This window comes from Electrona antarctica (genome assembly GCF_951216825.1).
Source record: "Electrona antarctica genome assembly, chromosome: 4".
Lineage (NCBI taxonomy): Eukaryota > Metazoa > Chordata > Actinopteri > Myctophiformes > Myctophidae > Electrona > Electrona antarctica.
In genome coordinates this window covers 14,379,354-14,390,193 of record NC_136809.1, presented here as the reverse complement: position 1 = coordinate 14,390,193, position 10,840 = coordinate 14,379,354, and positions in this window count along the sequence as shown.

Genomic DNA, 10,840 nt, shown 5'->3' with positions numbered 1-10,840 from the left:
AAATATAGTGCTTTCAAATTTGAGAATTTTACAATGGGGCTCAATGGCAGATATTGGCACGTCAAAAAAGCACTTTCACCTAGAAACTCCATTCACACTTTTTATAATTCAGCTTACTGTGGAGACACATGCTGGAACTTTTGACTTTGAAATGTTTTGTAGTTTCTGAGTTATTTAACTTTAACGCCCAATGCATTCTCAATGGCAATAGCACAAACTTTGGCATGCTCCTAGTCCTACATACTTACACCTAGAAACCCCATTCAAGCCTACTTAGGTTCATCTTACGGTGGACATGTTTGCCTGAAAAGGAATCTTTGAAATGTTTCATAGTTTTAGAAATATAGTGCTTTCAAATTTGAGAATTTTACAATGGGGCTCAATGGCAGATATTGGCACGTCAAAAAAGCACTTTCACCTAGAAACTCCATTCACACTTTTTATAATTCAGCTTACTGTGGAGACACATGCTGGAACTTTTTACTTTGAAATGTTTTGTAGTTTCTGAGTTATTTAACTTTAACGCCCAATGCATTCTCAATGGCAATAGCACAAACGTTGGCATGCTCCTAGTCCTACATACTTACACCTAGAAACCCCATTCAAGCCTACTTAGGTTCATCTTACGGTGGACATGTTTGCCTGAAAAGGAATCTTTGAAATGTTTCATAGTTTTATGCTTTCAAATTTGAGAATTTTACAATGGGGCTCAATGGCAGATATTGGCACGTCAAAAAAGCACTTTCACCTAGAAACTCCATTCACACTTTTTATAATTCAGCTTACTGTGGAGACACATGCTGGAACTTTTTACTTTGAAATGTTTTGTAGTTTCTGAGTTATTTAACTTTAACGCCCAATGCATTCTCAATGGCAATAGCACAAACTTTGGCATGCTCCTAGTCCTACATACTTACACCTAGAAACCGCCTACTTAGGTTCATCTTACGGTGGACATGTTTGCCTGAAAAGGAATCTTTGAAATGTTTCATAGTTTTAGAAATATAGTGCTTTCAAATTTGAGAATTTTACAATGGGGCTCAATGGCAGATATTGGCACAAAAAAAGCACTTTCACCTAGAAACTCCATTCACACTTTTTATAATTCAGCTTACTGTGGAGACACATGCTGGAACTTTTTACTTTGAAATGTTTTGTAGTTTCTGAGTTATTGGCACGTCAAAAAAGCACTTTCACCTAGAAACTCCATTCACACTTTTTGAGTGGTGCAAACCACTCCAACAACCAGCTTTGTCTGTGTCTATGTATGTGTGTACCTGTACGTGTGTGTACCTGTACGTGGGACCCAAAAGAATGAGCATGGTTACTATGGTCACTGACATTACGTCAGACCACAGCTGATCAGGCTATATAAGACCTTGCACCACTCAGTTCACACGGGTGTGATTATTATAATTCAGCTTACTGTGGGCACACATGCTGGAACTTTTTACTTTGAAATGTTTTGTAGTTTCTGAGTTATTTAACTTAAACGCCCAATGCATTCTCAATGGCAATAGCACAAACTTTGGCATGCTACTACTCCTACATAATTACACCTAGGAAGCCCATTCAAACCCATTTAGGTTCATCTTACGGTGGACATGTTTGCCTGAAAAGGAATCTTTGAAATGTTTCATAATTTTAGAAATATAGTGCTTTCAAATTTGAGACATTTATAATGGGGCTCAATGGCAGCTCTATAGGCACGTTAAAAATCACTTTCACCTAGAAACTCCATTCACACTTTTTATAATTCAGCTTACTGTGGGCACACATGCTGGAACTTTTTACTTTGAAATGTTTTGTAGTTTCTGAGTTATTTAACTTAAACGCCCAATGCATTCTCAATGGCAATAGCACAAACTTTGGCATGCTACTAGTCCTACATACTTACACCTAGAAACCCCATTCAAACCTATTTAGGTTCATCTTACGGTGGACATGTTTGCCTGAAAATGAATCTTTGAAATGTTTCATAGTTTTAGAAATATAGTGCTTTCAAATTTGAGAATTTTACAATGGGGCTCAATGGCAGATATTGGCACGTCAAAAAAGCACTTTCACCTTGAAACTCCATTCACACTTTTTATAATTCAGCTTACTGTGGAGACACATGCTGGAACTTTTTACTTTGAAATGTTTTGTAGTTTCTGAGTTATTTAACTTTAACGCCCAATGCATTCTCAATGGCAATAGCACAAACTTTAGCATGCTCTAGTCCTACATACTTACACCTAGAAACCCCATTCAAGCCTACTTAGGTTCATCTTACGGTTGACATGTTTGCCTGAAAAGGAATCTTTGAAATGTTTCATAGTTTTAGAAATATAGTGCTTTCAAATTTGAGAATTTTACAATGGGGCTCAATGGCAGATATTGGCACAAAAAAAGCACTTTCACCTAGAAACTCCATTCACACTTTTTATAATTCAGCTTACTGTGGAGACACATGCTGGAACTTTTTACTTTGAAATGTTTTGTAGTTTCTGAGTTATTGGCACGTCAAAAAAGCACTTTCACCTAGAAACTCCATTCACACTTTTTGAGTGGTGCAAACCACTCCAACAACCAGCTTTGTCTGTGTCTATGTATGTGTGTACCTGTACGTGTGTGTACCTGTACGTGGGACCCAAAAGAATGAGCATTGTTACTTCGGTCACTGACATTACGTCAGACCACAGCTGATCAGGCTATATAAGACCTTGCACCACTCAGTTCACACGGGTGTGATTATTATAATTCAGCTTACTGTGGGCACACATGCTGGAACTTTTTACTTTGAAATGTTTTGTAGTTTCTGAGTTATTTAACTTAAACGCCCAATGCATTCTCAATGGCAATAGCACAAACTTTGGCATGCTACTACTCCTACATAATTACACCTAGGAAGCCCATTCAAACCCATTTAGGTTCATCTTACGGTGGACATGTTTGCCTGAAAAGGAATCTTTGAAATGTTTCATAGTTTTAGAAATATAGTGCTTTCAAATTTGAGACATTTATAATGGGGCTCAATGGCAGCTCTATAGGCACGTCAAAAATCACTTTCACCTAGAAACTCCATTCACACTTTTTATAATTCAGCTTACTGTGGAGACACATGCTGGAACTTTTTACTTTGAAATGTTTTGTAGTTTCTGAGTTATTTAACTTTAACGCCCAATGCATTCTCAATGGCAATAGCACAAACGTTGGCATGCTCCTAGTCCTACATACTTACACCTAGAAACCCCATTCAAGCCTACTTAGGTTCATCTTACGGTGGACATGTTTGCCTGAAAAGGAATCTTTGAAATGTTTCATAGTTTTATGCTTTCAAATTTGAGAATTTTACAATGGGGCTCAATGGCAGATATTGGCACGTCAAAAAAGCACTTTCACCTAGAAACTCCATTCACACTTTTTATAATTCAGCTTACTGTGGAGACACATGCTGGAACTTTTTACTTTGAAATGTTTTGTAGTTTCTGAGTTATTTAACTTTAACGCCCAATGCATTCTCAATGGCAATAGCACAAACTTTGGCATGCTCCTAGTCCTACATACTTACACCTAGAAACCCCATTCAAGCCTACTTAGGTTCATCTTACGGTGGACATGTTTGCCTGAAAAGGAATCTTTGAAATGTTTCATAGTTTTAGAAATATAGTGCTTTCAAATTTGAGAATTTTACAATGGGGCTCAATGGCAGATATTGGCACAAAAAAAGCACTTTCACCTAGAAACTCCATTCACACTTTTTATAATTCAGCTTACTGTGGAGACACATGCTGGAACTTTTTACTTTGAAATGTTTTGTAGTTTCTGAGTTATTGGCACGTCAAAAAAGCACTTTCACCTAGAAACTCCATTCACACTTTTTGAGTGGTGCAAACCACTCCAACAACCAGCTTTGTCTGTGTCTATGTATGTGTGTACCTGTACGTGTGTGTACCTGTACGTGGGACCCAAAAGAATGAGCATGGTTACTATGGTCACTGACATTACGTCAGACCACAGCTGATCAGGCTATATAAGACCTTGCACCACTCAGTTCACACGGGTGTGATTATTATAATTCAGCTTACTGTGGGCACACATGCTGGAACTTTTTACTTTGAAATGTTTTGTAGTTTCTGAGTTATTTAACTTAAACGCCCAATGCATTCTCAATGGCAATAGCACAAACTTTGGCATGCTACTACTCCTACATAATTACACCTAGGAAGCCCATTCAAACCCATTTAGGTTCATCTTACGGTGGACATGTTTGCCTGAAAAGGAATCTTTGAAATGTTTCATAATTTTAGAAATATAGTGCTTTCAAATTTGAGACATTTATAATGGGGCTCAATGGCAGCTCTATAGGCACGTTAAAAATCACTTTCACCTAGAAACTCCATTCACACTTTTTATAATTCAGCTTACTGTGGGCACACATGCTGGAACTTTTTACTTTGAAATGTTTTGTAGTTTCTGAGTTATTTAACTTAAACGCCCAATGCATTCTCAATGGCAATAGCACAAACTTTGGCATGCTACTAGTCCTACATACTTACACCTAGAAACCCCATTCAAACCTATTTAGGTTCATCTTACGGTGGACATGTTTGCCTGAAAAGGAATCTTTGAAATGTTTCATAGTTTTAGAAATATAGTGCTTTCAAATTTGAGAATTTTACAATGGGGCTCAATGGCAGATATTGGCACGTCAAAAAAGCACTTTCACCTAGAAACTCCATTCACACTTTTTATAATTCAGCTTACTGTGGAGACACATGCTGGAACTTTTTACTTTGAAATGTTTTGTAGTTTCTGAGTTATTTAACTTTAACGCCCAATGCATTCTCAATGGCAATAGCACAAACTTTGGCATGTTCCTAGTCCTACATACTTACACCTAGAAACCCCATTCAAGCCTACTTAGGTTCATCTTACGGTGGACATGTTTGCCTGAAAAGGAATCTTTGAAATGTTTCATAGTTTTAGAAATATAGTGCTTTCAAATTTGAGAATTTTACAATGGGGCTCAATGGCAGATATTGGCACGTCAAAAAAGCACTTTCACCTTGAAACTCCATTCACACTTTTTATAATTCAGCTTACTGTGGAGACACATGCTGGAACTTTTTACTTTGAAATGTTTTGTAGTTTCTGAGTTATTTAACTTTAACGCCCAATGCATTCTCAATGGCAATAGCACAAACTTTAGCATGCTCTAGTCCTACATACTTACACCTAGAAACCCCATTCAAGCCTACTTAGGTTCATCTTACGGTTGACATGTTTGCCTGAAAAGGAATCTTTGAAATGTTTCATAGTTTTAGAAATATAGTGCTTTCAAATTTGAGAATTTTACAATGGGGCTCAATGGCAGATATTGGCACAAAAAAAGCACTTTCACCTAGAAACTCCATTCACACTTTTTATAATTCAGCTTACTGTGGAGACACATGCTGGAACTTTTTACTTTGAAATGTTTTGTAGTTTCTGAGTTATTTAACTTTAACGCCCAATGCATTCTCAATGGCAATAGCACAAACTTTGGCATGTTCCTAGTCCTACATACTTACACCTAGAAACCCCATTCAAGCCTACTTAGGTTCATCTTACGGTGGACATGTTTGCCTGAAAAGGAATCTTTGAAATGTTTCATAGTTTTAGAAATATAGTGCTTTCAAATTTGAGAATTTTACAATGGGGCTCAATGGCAGATATTGGCACGTCAAAAAAGCACTTTCACCTTGAAACTCCATTCACACTTTTTATAATTCAGCTTACTGTGGAGACACATGCTGGAACTTTTTACTTTGAAATGTTTTGTAGTTTCTGAGTTATTTAACTTTAACGCCCAATGCATTCTCAATGGCAATAGCACAAACTTTAGCATGCTCTAGTCCTACATACTTACACCTAGAAACCCCATTCAAGCCTACTTAGGTTCATCTTACGGTTGACATGTTTGCCTGAAAAGGAATCTTTGAAATGTTTCATAGTTTTAGAAATATAGTGCTTTCAAATTTGAGAATTTTACAATGGGGCTCAATGGCAGATATTGGCACAAAAAAAGCACTTTCACCTAGAAACTCCATTCACACTTTTTATAATTCAGCTTACTGTGGAGACACATGCTGGAACTTTTTACTTTGAAATGTTTTGTAGTTTCTGAGTTATTGGCACGTCAAAAAAGCACTTTCACCTAGAAACTCCATTCACACTTTTTGAGTGGTGCAAACCACTCCAACAACCAGCTTTGTCTGTGTCTATGTATGTGTGTACCTGTACGTGTGTGTACCTGTACGTGGGACCCAAAAGAATGAGCATTGTTACTTCGGTCACTGACATTACGTCAGACCACAGCTGATCAGGCTATATAAGACCTTGCACCACTCAGTTCACACGGGTGTGATTATTATAATTCAGCTTACTGTGGGCACACATGCTGGAACTTTTTACTTTGAAATGTTTTGTAGTTTCTGAGTTATTTAACTTAAACGCCCAATGCATTCTCAATGGCAATAGCACAAACTTTGGCATGCTACTACTCCTACATAATTACACCTAGGAAGCCCATTCAAACCCATTTAGGTTCATCTTACGGTGGACATGTTTGCCTGAAAAGGAATCTTTGAAATGTTTCATAGTTTTAGAAATATAGTGCTTTCAAATTTGAGACATTTATAATGGGGCTCAATGGCAGCTCTATAGGCACGTCAAAAATCACTTTCACCTAGAAACTCCATTCACACTTTTTATAATTCAGCTTACTGTGGAGACACATGCTGGAACTTTTTACTTTGAAATGTTTTGTAGTTTCTGAGTTATTTAACTTTAACGCCCAATGCATTCTCAATGGCAATAGCACAAACGTTGGCATGCTCCTAGTCCTACATACTTACACCTAGAAACCCCATTCAAGCCTACTTAGGTTCATCTTACGGTGGACATGTTTGCCTGAAAAGGAATCTTTGAAATGTTTCATAGTTTTATGCTTTCAAATTTGAGAATTTTACAATGGGGCTCAATGGCAGATATTGGCACGTCAAAAAAGCACTTTCACCTAGAAACTCCATTCACACTTTTTATAATTCAGCTTACTGTGGAGACACATGCTGGAACTTTTTACTTTGAAATGTTTTGTAGTTTCTGAGTTATTTAACTTTAACGCCCAATGCATTCTCAATGGCAATAGCACAAACTTTGGCATGCTCCTAGTCCTACATACTTACACCTAGAAACCCCATTCAAGCCTACTTAGGTTCATCTTACGGTGGACATGTTTGCCTGAAAAGGAATCTTTGAAATGTTTCATAGTTTTAGAAATATAGTGCTTTCAAATTTGAGAATTTTACAATGGGGCTCAATGGCAGATATTGGCACAAAAAAAGCACTTTCACCTAGAAACTCCATTCACACTTTTTATAATTCAGCTTACTGTGGAGACACATGCTGGAACTTTTTACTTTGAAATGTTTTGTAGTTTCTGAGTTATTGGCACGTCAAAAAAGCACTTTCACCTAGAAACTCCATTCACACTTTTTGAGTGGTGCAAACCACTCCAACAACCAGCTTTGTCTGTGTCTATGTATGTGTGTACCTGTACGTGTGTGTACCTGTACGTGGGACCCAAAAGAATGAGCATGGTTACTATGGTCACTGACATTACGTCAGACCACAGCTGATCAGGCTATATAAGACCTTGCACCACTCAGTTCACACGGGTGTGATTATTATAATTCAGCTTACTGTGGGCACACATGCTGGAACTTTTTACTTTGAAATGTTTTGTAGTTTCTGAGTTATTTAACTTAAACGCCCAATGCATTCTCAATGGCAATAGCACAAACTTTGGCATGCTACTACTCCTACATAATTACACCTAGGAAGCCCATTCAAACCCATTTAGGTTCATCTTACGGTGGACATGTTTGCCTGAAAAGGAATCTTTGAAATGTTTCATAATTTTAGAAATATAGTGCTTTCAAATTTGAGACATTTATAATGGGGCTCAATGGCAGCTCTATAGGCACGTTAAAAATCACTTTCACCTAGAAACTCCATTCACACTTTTTATAATTCAGCTTACTGTGGGCACACATGCTGGAACTTTTTACTTTGAAATGTTTTGTAGTTTCTGAGTTATTTAACTTAAACGCCCAATGCATTCTCAATGGCAATAGCACAAACTTTGGCATGCTACTAGTCCTACATACTTACACCTAGAAACCCCATTCAAACCTATTTAGGTTCATCTTACGGTGGACATGTTTGCCTGAAAAGGAATCTTTGAAATGTTTCATAGTTTTAGAAATATAGTGCTTTCAAATTTGAGAATTTTACAATGGGGCTCAATGGCAGATATTGGCACGTCAAAAAAGCACTTTCACCTAGAAACTCCATTCACACTTTTTATAATTCAGCTTACTGTGGAGACACATGCTGGAACTTTTTACTTTGAAATGTTTTGTAGTTTCTGAGTTATTTAACTTTAACGCCCAATGCATTCTCAATGGCAATAGCACAAACTTTGGCATGTTCCTAGTCCTACATACTTACACCTAGAAACCCCATTCAAGCCTACTTAGGTTCATCTTACGGTGGACATGTTTGCCTGAAAAGGAATCTTTGAAATGTTTCATAGTTTTAGAAATATAGTGCTTTCAAATTTGAGAATTTTACAATGGGGCTCAATGGCAGATATTGGCACGTCAAAAAAGCACTTTCACCTTGAAACTCCATTCACACTTTTTATAATTCAGCTTACTGTGGAGACACATGCTGGAACTTTTTACTTTGAAATGTTTTGTAGTTTCTGAGTTATTTAACTTTAACGCCCAATGCATTCTCAATGGCAATAGCACAAACTTTAGCATGCTCTAGTCCTACATACTTACACCTAGAAACCCCATTCAAGCCTACTTAGGTTCATCTTACGGTTGACATGTTTGCCTGAAAAGGAATCTTTGAAATGTTTCATAGTTTTAGAAATATAGTGCTTTCAAATTTGAGAATTTTACAATGGGGCTCAATGGCAGATATTGGCACAAAAAAAGCACTTTCACCTAGAAACTCCATTCACACTTTTTATAATTCAGCTTACTGTGGAGACACATGCTGGAACTTTTTACTTTGAAATGTTTTGTAGTTTCTGAGTTATTGGCACGTCAAAAAAGCACTTTCACCTAGAAACTCCATTCACACTTTTTGAGTGGTGCAAACCACTCCAACAACCAGCTTTGTCTGTGTCTATGTATGTGTGTACCTGTACGTGTGTGTACCTGTACGTGGGACCCAAAAGAATGAGCATTGTTACTTCGGTCACTGACATTACGTCAGACCACAGCTGATCAGGCTATATAAGACCTTGCACCACTCAGTTCACACGGGTGTGATTATTATAATTCAGCTTACTGTGGGCACACATGCTGGAACTTTTTACTTTGAAATGTTTTGTAGTTTCTGAGTTATTTAACTTAAACGCCCAATGCATTCTCAATGGCAATAGCACAAACTTTGGCATGCTACTACTCCTACATAATTACACCTAGGAAGCCCATTCAAACCCATTTAGGTTCATCTTACGGTGGACATGTTTGCCTGAAAAGGAATCTTTGAAATGTTTCATAGTTTTAGAAATATAGTGCTTTCAAATTTGAGACATTTATAATGGGGCTCAATGGCAGCTCTATAGGCACGTCAAAAATCACTTTCACCTAGAAACTCCATTCACACTTTTTATAATTCAGCTTACTGTGGAGACACATGCTGGAACTTTTTACTTTGAAATGTTTTGTCGTTTCTGAGTTATTTAACTTTAACGCCCAATGCATTCTCAATGGCAATAGCACAAACTTTGGCATGCTCCTAGTCCTACATATACTTACACCTAGAAACCCCATTCAAGCCTACTTAGGTTCCTCTTACGGTGGACATGTTTGCCTGAAAAGGAATCTTTGAAATGTTTCATAGTTTTAGAAATATAGTGCTTTCAAATTTGAGAATTTTACAATGGGGCTCAATGGCAGATATTGGCACGTCAAAAAAGCACTTTCACCTAGAAACTCCATTCACACTTTTTATAATTCAGCTTACTGTGGAGACACATGCTGGAACTTTTGACTTTGAAATGTTTTGTAGTTTCTGAGTTATTTAACTTTAACGCCCAATGCATTCTCAATGGCAATAGCACAAACTTTGGCATGCTCCTAGTCCTACATACTTACACCTAGAAACCCCATTCAAGCCTACTTAGGTTCATCTTACGGTGGACATGTTTGCCTGAAAAGGAATCTTTGAAATGTTTCATAGTTTTAGAAATATAGTGCTTTCAAATTTGAGAATTTTACAATGGGGCTCAATGGCAGATATTGGCACGTCAAAAAAGCACTTTCACCTAGAAACTCCATTCACACTTTTTATAATTCAGCTTACTGTGGAGACACATGCTGGAACTTTTGACTTTGAAATGTTTTGTAGTTTCTGAGTTATTTAACTTTAACGCCCAATGCATTCTCAATGGCAATAGCACAAACTTTGGCATGCTCCTAGTCCTACATACTTACACCTAGAAACCCCATTCAAGCCTATTTAGGTTCATCTTACGGTGGACATGTTTGCCTGAAAAGGAATCTTTGAAATGTTTCATAGTTTTAGAAATATAGTGCTTTCAAATTTGAGAATTTTACAATGGGGCTCAATGGCAGATATTGGCACGTCAAAAAAGCACTTTCACCTAGAAACTCCATTCACACTTTTTATAATTCAGCTTACTGTGGAGACACATGCTGGAACTTTTTACTTTGAAATGTTTTGTAGTTTCTGAGTTATTTAACTTTAACGCCCAATGCATTCTCAATGG